This window comes from Pseudopipra pipra, chromosome 4 (assembly GCF_036250125.1).
Source record: "Pseudopipra pipra isolate bDixPip1 chromosome 4, bDixPip1.hap1, whole genome shotgun sequence".
Lineage (NCBI taxonomy): Eukaryota > Metazoa > Chordata > Aves > Passeriformes > Pipridae > Pseudopipra > Pseudopipra pipra.
Window position 1 is genome coordinate 68,728,648 of NC_087552.1, and position 15,083 is coordinate 68,743,730.

Here is a 15,083-nt window from a genome sequence, read left to right on the forward strand (position 1 = left end):
TTTTCAAGAAATGTTGAAGTGTATCCACAGTGAAATAATTGTCACAACCCCAAATGCTTAGTAAACTGATCATCACTAGTTACTCAGTTTGTACAAAGCACAGCATTGACACCAGTCTCGGCTGAACTTTTGCAGCTTTTTAAATTCCTTATAACTGTTCCCCTTAGGTGGTGTAGTTTTCCTCACAGTTCAAGCATCTACTCCCAGAGTAGAGGGTGGCAGGACAACTTGCAAAGTGCTATGGGACCCGAACACTTGTAAAGACTATTGCTCGGATCTCAAGACCATCCAGCTGCCATCCTCTTCCAAACCCCCGTGGCAGGGTGGTGTCTGCCACACTCCCATGGGAATATCTATGTTGCAGAGCCAGAGTGTTGGGGAAAACATCCCTACAGCTCCAGCTCTGCCCTGGAGAATACAGTCTTGGTGCCACACAGTCACAGAAAAATAACATAACTCGACTATGTTGCCCAGGTGTTATGTTTGTGGTCAGGGCTACAACAGAGCCCAAAACCGTAGGGTTTCCCATTGTATGCCAATATATCCATTTGCACCTCTGCTTCTCTATGTGTTGTTTCAGTAAATACATAAAGTTTTTTTATCTCTCTTCCCTTACTTGTCCTTTGAACATTTTTTTGCACACCCCTTTGCATGTTGCTAAGAAATTTTAAGTTTCCTTGATCAAAAGTTACATACAGTTTTGTTTCCAGGGTTTAGTTTCGGTGGATCTTACCATTTCTATCCCTGTAAGCAGGTAGGAGAGGTAAGGGGATAAACCAGTTAGGGAAGGCGGGGAGGAGGACTAGCAGGAACCTTAATTTCAACGTGTGTACCTCCTTGTTTGAACCAGGAATGTAGTATGTGAAAGATAAGAAGCCACCCTTCCTAGCCATAACAATGCCGCTTTGTTCCAATGTCACTGCTGCTGGCAGCTGGGTGTTTTTCTCACCTCAGCTCCCTCATATACACCATGGCTAGCTCAGAGCATGATGGGCACATTCCAGAGGAAAACTGAAAAACTGAGCATCTTTATCCACTGTGACAGAGGGAGTTGTTCAGATCTCTTTTTTTTTTTTTTTTTTTTTTTTTTTTTTTTTTTTTTTTGGTGAACACTTCATTTAGTGAGTCACTACTGGATATGTGCTAAAGCACTTCTGGGAATCCCATCTGCACATCTCATGTGTATCATTAGGCACCCAAAACTTGCTCCTGAGGAACATTTTCAAGAAACATTTTCAGTGGGCTCGATGTCTGCACCATGCAAAGGTTTGTCACAGTGGTATCAATTCTGGGAAACATTAATTTTGTTTTCTAGTCAGTAAAGTCCATGCTACAGAAGAAGCAAATTTATACTAATCTAGAAATGCCAACTTCAGCTAGTTTCTAGTAAAACTGAGCTGGCAGCACTATAACTGCATGCAAAATTGGGTGTATACTGGTTTATCTAGTTGCACAATGTTAATGTGTAGATAGGCCTTAACACACACTTAAGTGTCCTTATCATGTGTGAAAGTGAGACTTAGGGTGTACTTCAAGAAGTTCACTTTAAAAAGTTAATCAGCAGAAAAATAGAAAAAGAAGACAAAATGTTTCTTGATACTGGAAGCTTCACTTTGAAGAGTAGCTTTTTACAAGAATATGGACATATCAATACACCTGGAACTGACTATCTGACAAAAAAAAAAAAGGAAAAGAAGCATTTTTGTGATGCCAGCACTCTTAAATCTTCTCTTTTAGCAGCTATGAAAGGATCTTGCAAGTCCACGTTTGCATCTTGGCTTTGCAGTAAAAGTAGCAAGGTGTTTTTAAACTCTTTCTCCCTCTCTCTAATTAAATCAGCACAATTAAAATGACCTCACCACTCAGGGAAGACATTCATGAATACCTGGACTGCTGTGGCCAACAGATGTTGATCAGAAACTATGATGACACATATTATCTGCAGAATGCAAAACCTGCCATACAGTTTTGAACTTTTTAATAAGAATATATAGTTTCAGCTCAGTAAACTGCTTCATGATATTAGAAGAATAAAGCAATGTTTAAATACACTCTTCCATTGTACTCTTACTTTAAAATTGAGTGTGGTTTTGGAAGTCCACTGATTTACCTGTACTTTAGGCCCAGATTGTCTAAATATTGTTGTGGATTAAAATAAGCATTTTTTTTTAACTTTATAAATCCTTATCTCCTGATGTTAGCAGCAACTAATCAAATTTTGTGGGTTTTGCTGGGTTGCTTCCAAGGCAAATTCACCACATCTTTCTGTTGAAGATGGTTTGTAAATCAGAAATAGCTCCAATGAAGTCCATTAAAAATACATCAGTGGAAGACTGGTGTAAGAAGAGATTCAAACCTATTGATTTCCACTGGAGTTTGCATGAATGAAGAAAGAATACAGAAATTAACCATTATTTTTTTGCCTTGTATTTCCTTTCAGAAACCTTAATTCCAAAACAAGGTGGTTGAAATAATTTCCAATGAATAATTAAGTAGGTTATTGAACTGATTAAAATGAAAATTAAAATATCTAGAGACAAGATTTGGGGAAAAAACATTGGGAATTTGCAATAAAAACTAATCTTTGCTGAATATTTTTGCCTGCATAATATAAGATCATATTTTTAAGGGGTAAAAACATGTCTGTAAAAACATCTCTGAAGCATTACCAGAGACTGCAACCAGTGATGTGCTCTGACAGTGTGCTCCATGCAGCTAACTGATGCAGGGACCAGATAAGAGAGAGAAGAGAAAAGAGAAAGAAAAGGAGAAGAGAAGAGAAGAGAAGAGAAGAGGAGAAGAGAAGAGAAGAGAAGAGAAGAGAAGAGAAGAGAAGAGAAGAGAAGAGAAGAGAAGAGAAGAGAAGAGAAGAGAAGAGAAGAGAAGAGAAGAGAAGAGAAGAGAAGAGAAGAGAAGAGAAGAGAAGAGAAGAGAAGAGAAGAGAAGAGAAGAGAAGAGAAGAGAAAACATAGTCAGACAGAGGAAGAAGTGTTAGACACTATTCATAATAGCATAAAAGCCATATTTAGGAGAAATTAACTTAAAATAAATGCAGAATGAAGAACTGAAAGGAGGCCCAGAACAGCCTTGTGGCAGAGAAAGAGGAATTCTGTGACATTTTCTGTCCCAAGGTTCACCTCTTTCATAATGTTCTGCTTCTCCTTGCTGGAAGGGGTTGAGGTTGGGGAATGGCTGAAAACAATGTCAGGTAGTGAATCAGACCTAGACACATGCAGATATTTCTGTGTCTAATTCTTACTGAAATCAGTGAAAGTTAAATTCCAGAAGTAACTTTAAATGTGAGGCCTTGGTCCCTGTCCAGGTTTGTTTAGCTCCGTGTGGATCTGTTAGCTCCCAAATCATGCCCATTTGGAACAATTGCTATTGTTGCATATTTTTTCCTTACTATGTCAATATTTATTCTAGCTTATGGCCCTTTGAAACAGTGCTCCAGTAGGCACAGGCTTATTTTTAACTTCTTCTCTAGTCCTAACACACTTTTCTTTCCAGTCTTTGAATGGATAGGTACACCAGCTATTATCTTCCATGGAGAAAAACATAACCAATAAAAGTTGGGTTTGCAGGTAAGGGCTGAGCAGAAATGTTATATAGCCCCTTTAATAATACCATTATTTTCATAGCCATCTGTGTATTTTTCAGCTGTTCATTTATTTGGTGTTAAATTACACTCACAATTTTTATTATTATTATATTCAGTTGTTACATCTTTGGAAAAAAAACCTAAAACATTAACAACCCTTACAATTGTAGTAGGTGCTTACTTAAAAGCATTGGAAGTAACTGCCTGTCAGTTGTTCACCGAAGAAGAAAAAAGCGACCCTAGAAGAAGAATTTATTAAGAGGGTGAATAAATCATTTCTCTCTCTCATTGTCATGTCATTTTCTTTACCATTTGGCATTCACTGCACTTGGAAATTCCTCCAAGTCTTTGTGTTCCTGAGCTTTGAGATTTCAGAAAACAGTCCCTTGGCCCCCAATCCCTGCCAAGGTTGCTACTTTCATACTCCTTTTCCTGTGGATTACAAAACAGGATATTATTGTAAAAACAAACAGAAATTGCTGTTTGCTGCTAATCTTGAAGAGAACCATAGGGGAATTAAAACTCTGCAGTTCCTCCTTTTTCAAGTGGCTCAGGCTAGGGATGACTTCTGTTCTGCTGCTGTCAGGTGAAGATCAAACCCTTTTCATTGCCAATCACCTCCTTTGAAATTCTGATCATTACAAGGTAAATCTAATTTTTTAAAGTTTTAAAATTTCCCAGTATGCTTCAAGGTAAATATGGGATCATTTATAAACCAAAGGCAGTTTATAATAGGAAACTAAGTAAAGATATTTCTCTTCTCTGTATATTGCCATAGGCTGTTTCAGCACTGGGCAGAAGGGTGGCTGTATGTTGTTTTCTTGCCTTTTTCCTGTGGGTGATGTAGAAGGTGTTAAAAGACACATATTTGACCCTTCTGCATCTGTGAACCAGGAATATCCTATCTGATTAATTTAAAATAAGAGAAATATGACGCCACAGACCAGAATGTGCTGGTTGTGTATCTCAGGAATGGGAGTCCAAGGCGGTATCTCTGGAAGAGACACAGATCTGAGAACAAGTCACCTATTTTTTTCCCCAAATTATTTAACCTCTTCCACACAGCACCTGACCCCACTCTATCATGAAAGGATATTTTCTCCACAGCTCTCTCACAGGACTGTGAAATGTGAGTTATACTTTTGACAGACAGAAAGTGGAATAAATGCAATTTTACTGCAGCTCTTGGAGGAAGAGTTTGGCTGAGCTGGGAATAGAGGTGGGACTTTGGCTTTGTGACTGTAACACGTGGCTCCAAATTTAACCTTTCTTTTGATCTTCCTGTCTTTGGGCAGGAGGATGATGTGCTAAAGTATTAATAAGGTACAAAGACCTCAGTCATGCTCATTAGGATTTCACCGTGTGCCAAAGCAGGTTCTTGAGCTTTGCTGAGGCCACACTCACAGGCTGCCACGACATGGAGTCAGGGATGGTGCTTTTGAGGACTACATCAGGTCAGCTCCCAGACAGCATCATGGACTGTGTTTGAGGCCTGCTGACTACTGGCTGCTTGTTTCCAAACCTGAATTAGCCCCATTTTCCATTTCCATCCACTTCTAAACACCCAGCTCGCACTGGTTTCAGTTGCAAGAAAAGCTCCAGAGACCTCCTCTAGGCAGTCCCCCAGAGCCATGTGAAATGCTCTGGGCTGTCCCAGGAGGGCACAGGTCTCCTATCAGTCCTATTCCAGGTTCCAAGCACCTAAAGGTGTCTTGGATTGTCTTTAGGCTGAACGGGAGCCAAGCATACACCTGCATTCCTCCATGAGGGCACTCCCTTCATTGAAAGGCTAAAAAGCAAACTGGGCTTGGAAAAAGCAAACAAACCAAGAACTAAGCTCTGGTAGGGAGCTCTGGGGCGTGAGTTCTTGGGAGAGTCATTCAGGGTGTGGGTAATGAGCAAGTGGGTGCTTGAGGGCTTTCAGGGATAGGATCAACTCTCTGATAACACTGCAGTGGTTCCCAGGCTTGGGCAATAGATGCAACCTGGTGGATGTTTAATTAGCAGATATGCTTAGAAGTTTGATCATTCAGTGGGTTTACTAGTGGTCAGAACTGCTTTGCTCTTAAACTACGTGATATGTGGTGGTCTCTGTGGTGGCTCTGCAGATCAGTTTGCCAGTCTTTGAAGAGGTACTTTATTAAACTCTGAACTCCTTTAGACACTGAGAAAGAACAGTAATAGAAAATGAGGAAACTTTCCTGATTTTTTTTACTACCTCCAGCAGAGACAAAAAAACCTTAATGAAAGTAAAACTCTAAGATAGGTTTTCTAACTGATGCAGAATGTGTTGGACAGATCAATAGTTCAACTTCTAATATTAGTTCTTCTTGTGAACAAACAGAGGAGTTTAGGATTGCCTGTTCATCATCTTTAGCATGCATTGAAATGGCCATATTGATAAAAACAGAACAATTATAGAAAGGAAGCCCCTGAAAACAGATGAAAATCAAGTGCTACTTGGCAGCAAAACTTACCTGGGAAAAGTAGGGAGCCCAGAAGAGACAAGTAGATGTAAGTCTAAGGCTAGGTCAAATTAAGACTCAGATGTGTCATGTCACTAAAACAACATCTGAGAACTGAAGTTATTGGGAAAAAACCCAGTTTGTGTTGGCAGAGTGTGTAAAATTTTACATTATTGACAAACAGCTAGAAATTTGGCATGATAGTTATGTTTTATAATGCTTTAAGATCACAGTAACATTTTAGCCAAAAGTGCTTAAAACTGCTGTTAAAATTTTTCATCAGCTTAACATACCATAGACATTAAAATGTCATTCTAAGCCCATTTTCTGACTTTTCTCTATAAAAGGATTAACTTGTCTTTAGAATGTTAAAAATGCTTAAATTACTTGATATTAGATAAGAAGGTTTAGCTCAGGTTCAAGAAAAGTTTGAGAATTTATTAAGAAAATATGTATACTTTGTCTTTTGCTCAGTTGGCATAAGTCAAGTTCTATATGGTAGGATCATGCTGATGCAGGGTAATTGGAGTGCAGGTCATTTGCAGTCCATTTACTAGGTACCTGACATTACCACCAGAGGAAAACTGATTCATATCCCAGAGGAGAGATCCCTAATACAAATGCAAGTCCCAGTATTCAGTTTAGTTGGAGTCCATGTGAATGGGACCCATGAGACATTCATGCATGTGAATGACATGGAATTACCATTTACTCTCTGTGTCTCCAACACTGATTCTGCATGCTAGTTGATACACAGCCCAAATTCAGGCTTAGGACAACCTGCATGACAGTTTTGGGAGGTTTAGGTCCAATGGTAAATCCCAAAGATCTGGGTGTGATACCCGGAGCACTCTGTACACACATCTTGACTATTTCACACCAAGTTATGTTGTTTTGTGGTTCTCCTTCACCCTCAAATGATATTGCCTTCCTAAATATAATTTGGGTTTGATTTTTTTCCCTTCGAAACACAATTGAGGAAGTGTTTCATCGACCACTACCTGTCTCCTGGCAGAAAGCTGGATGTAGATAGGTGACCAGTGTCAGCCTAATTTTGCCTTTATTTTTCCTCATTATCAGTTGGGAAATATAACACACCAGAAGAACTATTGGAGACAGGAGATCAGTCGTGGTCATGATATGCCTTTCATCCCAGAAGATGGTCCAAACAATGGTCCAGGAGACATGCACGTCAGTCTGCCTTTTTCATGCAGAGAAGGAGATAGGAAACAGGTATCTGAGTTACACTGGCTGCTCACACAGCTGAAAGACCCCTCCTGGCCCCATGTCCAGTGAAGAAGTCAGAACCATCTTCCATATAATAATGAAGTAGTGGTGGAGACATAATTCCTTTTGCCTGTGCAAGTGACTCAACTCAAGGGGCTCCCTTTGAGAAGGGAGCCTACAGGAACAGAAGTACAATGTAGGATGAAGGAGTAACAAGCTAAGTAGTGCTCATGGAGGGCAGGGTTCATCAGATCAAGGAGAGCAAAATTAGGAAAGAAAAGAACCTACTGTGTTCTGGAGGGTAATACTCCCAAGCTGACCTGGCAGTATCCACTTTTAGGCTGCCCATTTGTCTCAACATCTATAGACAATGAGGATACAGGGAAAAGAAAAAGAAGATTTATAGCTGGGTGGTCTGCATTATGGATGGTATGAGACAGAGACGGCTTTTGGTGTCTATTGCCCAGTGGAAATACTGTTTTGCCCAGAAAACTCACAAACTTAAAAAGAAAAATTCCCAGTGGAACTGCATTTGAGAATTTTAGACTACCAATTTGCTTCACAAAACATGGAAAATCCACAGGAAAGGCATAAGCAGAACACAGCTGTCCTGGCTCCCTTCTGAAGCCCTCTCTCTCAAGACATGCTGTTATTCAAAGCATATTGATCTCCCAGCTATGTTCAGGTTTAGCAGGGAGCCAAGGAAGCAAGCAGGCATGCAGTTACTGCATCCAGTTTCAGATCTCCTTTTGCCCCAACAGATCAGAGGTGTCTATGTCTGTCTGCTGCAGAAAAGGCTCTGTCCTATCTGTCTGCAACAGGCTTTTAATAAGGACAAACTCAGTGAAACTCACCCTACATTTACCCAGAAATGTCCAAGGGAGATGAGCAACAGGCTTCTCACATGAGTGCAATGGGCAGATACAGCTTGTTTGGATCTCTTTGAACTTTGGCAAATTTTTTTTCTTAGTGGGGGTAGCATTGAACAAGTTTGCAAATGTGGCATTTGGCTTGCCCCTGCTGGGGTCGCATGGCTACCACCCCTAAATGTAAGGAGAATTTTTTATGCTGGCTCTAGCCAGCTGCCAGGTTGGCACAAATTATATATGGGGCACAGTCCTGCAGCCTGACTTTGTGACAGAGCAGAAATGTCACCTCTCCTGCTTCTCTTCCCTTCTCTCCCCACCTCATTTGAAGCAGATGGGCTCTGTGCTAGTGCTGAGACCAAAGCTCACAAGTGACTAAACATGGGGTCTTGCACACTTTCCAGCTCCTTCAAGAAATCAGGAACAAATGGCTCTTGCCAGGGAACTTGTTGCTGGCAAAGGCAAGAGTAGTCTCTTTACTGGAGTCTGCAGTTTGGACATTGCACACCAGTGAGGGTTTAGGTGTGATCAGGTAATTACTCCTTAAACCCAAGGCCTTAGCTGTGCCCAGGAGCAATCAGTCCTGTGTGTTATTTACCACTTCCTCCTTGACTGCCCTTTCATTTCAGGCTTGCTTTGCAACAGCCTGATTGATTTACCCAGTTCATGCCATTCTCTGAACACAGGCCCTGGATTAAAAATAAACCCTGTAAATTGCTGCTACATATTTACTGACCATTGTGCTGCATGGCACCTCCTGCTTGCTCAGAAAAAAATGCTTCCTCCTCTCAGTGTTGTTTAGCTGGAAAAGACAGATAACTTCCTGCACTGTAATATAAGTGGTAGAGTTGCTTATTAAGCTGGACCTTGGTTAGCAACACCAACCTGGCAAGAATGAATCAGTAGGTGAATGCAACACTGCAAAACCCTGAGGATTCTCCCACCCTGAAAGAGTCATTAAAAACATTACAGAGAAAGGAAGGGTATGCCAAGTTTAAGATTAACTGCAGTTATGACTGTGAAAATCATACTGGGAACACTCCTACGGGCAGGCTTCAGTCTGAAAAGGAGGCATTATCTCCACTTGGCACCAATGTGCATGTCCAAGCGATAATTCTCTGCAGGGCTCACGTCAACAGAGAGAGCACAGTGCCTTGCTACAAAAGGGCAAATAACCCTTAAAAAAGCAGGAAGAATCTCTGAGAGGTGAGCAGCATGAGTCAAAGAAGTCAATGGTACCTATGGAAAGGACGGGACAAAAGATCCTCTTAAGGCCAGCGGCGGGAACAAACTTTAAGGAAGGGAACAAACTTCAAGAAATGAAAAAGTAAGGGTTAAAGTGGCAGTTCCACCAGGGCTTGTTCTGAGAAAAACAGGATCCTGGGTGTGACTCATCTTGCCCATCCTATGGCATTTCTCACACACCCATACAGATAACCAGACTCTCAAAAGCACTTGGAGACCATTTTTAAGTGCAAAACATACAAAGATCTCAAGAGATCTCAGATTCTGTCATTCTTTAGAGGCCAGATACCTGCTGTAAGCCTGAGGCAAGGCTGAAACTTTCTGTCTTTTTGGTGAGATTTAAACTACTGGATGCTGCCAGTAGAAGAGGGAGCAGGGATGGCGGAAGGCCCAGCTTGAAGAAAGATAGCAATCAGTTGGAAGTACATTTTAAAAGATAGCATCAACCTTTTTCTTAGAAACATCTTGTTGGCTTATGTTACTTGGGGGAATACAGAGTAAAGGAAACAAAGTCTTCTGGTTTCAGTTGTTTAAATAATCAGGGCCTATGACTGAATGAAATAGCAGAACAAGGATGACGATAGCAAAATGCACCCATGCAAGAGCTCTCAGCCATGAGGAGGTGAGCTGAGGGCAGCAGCCACCCTCCCTCAGCCTGGTTGGCTCCTCTGGGAAAAGCCCTGCAGCTTTCTTCTCTTGCACTTTCTTCTCTTCCAGCTTTCTTCTTTTCAGATTTTTCCCTGATAGACAGGTGTGACCCCACTCTGGGGGCAGGCAAAAGGAAGTAGCTCAGCATCCAAAATTCCCCCCTTTTTTAACTCAGAAAGAGCTGGCTGAGTCAACTTGGTGCCTAAGTCCAAGTTCTTTTTCTAGTGTTTTCACCTTATAGTAACATCCAGCACAGCCAAGAGTGGGAGAGATTCAGCTAGTGTCAGACAATTTTCAGAGAGTATAACATTAATCTTCTCTTTTATCAACACATGCCCACATTTCTGGTCTCAAACACAGCCCAGCCTGGGAAAAGGGGTTGTGCACATGTCCCAGGGATTTTTGGCGGCTGTAGAAGCTCCTTAGAGACCAGAAGTACCATTTAGCCTAGAAATAGTTTTGCTGGACTCTCAGTATTGCTGGACTAAATGTCCCTCAGCAATCTACACCATAACTTTTAAAAGACAACAAAGCATATCCTAAACTTGGAAGAGAGATGTTTTATGCATTCTCAGAACAAGACAGCTTGATAAAACTCAAGGGAAGTTTTCCACAGCTAATGCAAAACATAAGTAAATCTATGCCTGTTAACAAAGAAGAAAAAGCCACACAAAGAAACACATTTATTTATATCTAGTAAAATTCTATAAATTATTTATATCTGTATTGATACCTGATTTTGTTTTTCTTTTTAAAGGGGTCACATATCAAAGCTACATCAATGACAAATGGTTACAGAATAACTGTTCTGTTAATACCAAAGCAAAATGGTTAACTATGTTACTGGATATTTTTAAGCACCCAGATTTCATTAAAGAAACATTCAAAGGCAAAATAAAGCATCAGTCATCAAATGTTTGTGGATAAATGTACCAGCTTATTACAGTGAGCAATGAAATGGGTTTTGGGGGAGAAGAATTTGCAAGTGAGTAATGGCTTCTTTAACACTAATGTGGCTTAATTCTGAATTAAATCCTTGTCCTGCAAACAGAGCCTGTCATAGAGATCAGTATTACTTCATCTCCTTTTTTTTTCTTTATTTAATGTCATTACAGAAAGCCCAGTACTCCAGAAACATTTGCTGCTACCCAGTATGTATGTATTAACAATAACCACTTTATGCTCCATTGAAAGAATGGCCAGTATGCCTAGAAAGTACATTAAAATATAAATTAGGGAAATTTCAAAATAATCCATTGGCACTTACAAAAGACCAGAACAGTTAAAATAGCTTAGAACTGAAGTTTGGTTTTGGAAATGGGTGAAGAGAGAAAATGTGTTAGATTTTAATGAACATTTCCATATCTTTTAAAATTGTATTTTGTTCTGCGGATTAAAAAAGAAAGAAAAAACCCCCTACATTTAAAAGTAGCCTGCATCACTTTTATAATAATTGTACAGTTGGGGGCCATGAAAACCAAAGTGATTTAAATACAAAGAGGTCAGCTGTGATGGTGCAGCCCCTTCACAGTATGACTAAATCTCATGATTTTATATATACTATGGTAATTCCAGGAAAAAGATGGTGCTTGTTGAGCTCTGTGCTGAACAGACCTACACTGACAGTCATCTCCCACTTTGGACACTTTGGAAACCAAATGAAGTAATTGGCTGAGATTTCACCAAAAATCTGAGGTACAGCCCAGTGGTGGAGCCATGTGTGAACCCCTGGGTCACTGCCTGGGCTCCTGGTGTCAGGTGATGGTGGCTTTGGGATAGCACAGATGACACTCAGCACCAGTTTCTAAAGTATACAGGGTGTTGGGCACCAAAAGGTTTGTTCTAAAGCAAACCGCTTTTTAACATTAATTAATGGATTGTTATAAACAGCTGAGAGTGTATCCTGGTTATTTTGTCTGTGAATTTCCTGGCTTTGTTCTAGGAAAAGTGCTGGTGATAGATAACTTTCTACACATCGGACAGTGAGTATTTTTAAGTTTTCCTCTTTCACCAATTAAAAAGCTTTCTTGTCAATCAGTGACCTTGCTTTTTGGAGAGTAATAAGAGCATTATCACAGCAATGATGAAAGGGAAAGGACATGTACTGTAAAACAGGATGAAAAAGGTTGGTGTGTATATCCCTCACCTGCAGGAATCATCAGTTATTTGTGGCCAAGAGATGTGCAGGATCCAGTAAAAGAAGAATAAACACCCAGAGAGACTGGATTTGCAGAAGGAGCTGAAGAAGCACTCTAAAATAGTCTGAATAACCTGTTTGCATTGACTCTACTGTGAACAGGGAACTTGGACAAGACAATTTCCAGAAGTCCCTTCCAATCTCAGCTGTGCTTGCCTGTATATATCAATGCAACCAACTACCCTTAACCCATAGCTTCTTCCTGAGCTTCACAGCAGTCACACAGGGAAGTAGAAATATTTTAAAAGAAGTCAGCTGGCCCATCTTCATGTCTTTACCTGAAAACTCTAAATGTTAGTTTTTTCAGCTAATGTTAGTCTTTTCTCCTTTCTTCTCATTTTACCACTGAAAAAAAAATGGGGAAAAATAAAAAGAAGTAGGGAAAGAGTAAGCCATAAGAATATCAGGGGGTTCAGGTTTTGTTGGGAAAATCTGGTGGTTCAAGTCTCTCACAATTTTAATGAAATAGGGTTTTTCAAATAAAAGTTTGAGGTTTTTTTCTGATGAAAAAGTGGCTTAAATTATCAGCTGTCTCTGGGAAGCAGATGATATTTTGCTATACTATCAGCAATGAGAGAACACTCTATGTTCCCTGACCCAAGGATTTCTTTGAATACTCTGTCTTAGAATCATTAAGGTTGGAAAAGGTCTTATAGTCAAGGGATTCACAAATAGGGCTAGTGAAGGCTTCAGCCCTAAGGAAAGTATTGATAGGCTCCATCCATTTAAAGATCACCTCTTTCTCACTGCTTTTCCCCAGGTAAAATGATCAGAACTCCACATTATTGATGATAACCTAGCATACCCTCAACACAACATTTCAGCCTTTCAGCAGAAAACTCAGCTTGTTCCCTGCCTGCTGTTGCAAATGCCAAAAGTGTGGCTGGAATCCACCTTACTTTCTCCGTGAGGAATTAGAAATTACCTTATGAGGGAGGTTATAATCCACTGCCAAGTGAGAGAGTCAGGATTAACCAGAGTAACCTGATTGATCTCTGTGTGAGGTTTTTTGAATGAAGCTCTGGTTAATTTCCACTCCAACAAGCTGCAAAGCAAGGTAACATGTGCGGTGATCTCAGGGAAAAGTTAGTCTAAGGACCACTCTGCTCAGGACTGTGTCTGCTCAAATCAGAGACATGCTGGCATGCTGAAGGAAAATTCTGTGGGACAACTCATCAGTCAAACAGCAAGGATACACAGATAGAATTTCCAGTCTTTGATCCCAGCTAAAACACAAGATCAAGAACAATGTGTGAGTCAGTCACAGCCTTGGTGCTGTTAGAAATGCTGCCTATTTGGTCTACCTGACAAGGATCATTTATTGCCCCCCCAAATCCTGTGATATCAGGCAGAGTAGCTGTGGGGATCTGTGAGCATCAGGACATGTGTTAATGTTCTGGACACACAAAAATTTCACTCCTTCCCCAGAATTAAATACCTGCCTGCAGTTCTGGTTGTAAACCATTGTATAGCATGTCTGTGTTTTGATTATCATGAAAATTATACCCTGGAGGTAATTGCACTGTGGTTCTCTGTGTATTTCACTAAAAAGATGAATGAAATCATCTCTGGCAGTCCAGTTAGTACAGTGGCTGTTTAGGCAGTACGTAAACAGGATCCTTTTTATTTACGTCAGTTGCATAAAACCAAAATTCATTCCAAGGATTTGCATGTTCACAGGCCTAATCATGTTAGCACAGTGCACATTTGCAAATTTGCTCTCTGTCAATTGCTGGAATCTGGAAATCTGTCTGATTGCTGCTGGAGGCATCACCAAGTGCCAGAGGCAGTGGAGGGAGCAGGTAGGGGTGCAGCAGCTGAGGGTGTGAGCAGACAGATGCGCCCATCCATGCCAGCAATGGAAATGCCAACTGAATAGCAAGTGATCTATTGTTCCTGGTTAAGTAAATAACACCAACTTCCTGCCCCTCTGGAAGCCGATGCTTCATGTGCCCCAGCTCCTACTGCTTAATTGTTGTACGTCCATGTTCAGACTCGCACAAAGTGTGTAAGTCAAGGAACAATAAAATGGACATATTTCCAAGAAAGACTGATCTCTCACTGAAGTACAGACTGGGACTTGAAATTCTCATGAACTCAGATGTCTCCTATTTCGAAATTATAGGTAGAGTTTTCAAACAAAACTATACTTACTGAAGTCTACTGAAGCTTAAGCATGCTTTCACTGCACACAAGCCAAGATTCTCATCTGGTGTTTTTTGTAATGTCCTCCTAGACATATTCTTCTCACCTGAATCAGAGCAGAGCTTTTCTTCTGTGCCCACTGATTTACACAGAGGTTTGGGTTAGAGTCCCATCCCCATTTCCTTGGCTGCTAACCTTACACAACCTGCCCAAGTAATTTAATATTTGAATGCAGATAACCCACCTGAAATTCCTTTCACACCCCAGGGAAACCATACACATTCCCCCCCAATTCATTAAAAAGCAATCACGGAGCTGCTGGGTTTATTGGAGCGCAGCAGTCTGTCGGGCTCCGGACGTTGCAGGGAGGGAGGGAGGAACAGCACCAAGTGTGTGATCTCATGCTGTGCCTGATCACACCTGAGCCAAGCCAGGGTCTCAAGCCAGGGAGCAACCACAGAGCCAGCTCTGCAGCAAATGCACACCTCCACATGCATTTCTGAAGGAAAGGTTTAGCTCGTTGGGATTTCATTCTCTAAGTGTCAAATAAAGACTAATATAAACTGAGAAATTCAACAAATAATACTTCAATAAGCCCCTTTGCTGTAGGTTTTTACATTCTCCCTCCCTTCTATGCTTTTGTATGGACTTTAGGTTGCACTGGGGGCTGTGTCTGAAATATATTTCTT

At 40.8% G+C, this 15,083-nt stretch overlaps 1 long non-coding RNA gene across 1 annotated transcript in view; it reads left to right on the plus strand.

Moving 5' to 3' along the window:
* Nucleotides 1-610, plus strand: part of LOC135413563 (uncharacterized) — a 73,403-nt gene extending 72,793 nt beyond the window's left edge. The window contains exon 6 of the long non-coding RNA XR_010430288.1: nt 168-610. This is a non-coding gene — a long non-coding RNA (uncharacterized LOC135413563). The remainder of the gene's footprint in view (nt 1-167) is intronic.
* The last annotated feature ends 14,473 nt before the right edge of the window (nt 611-15,083 follow it).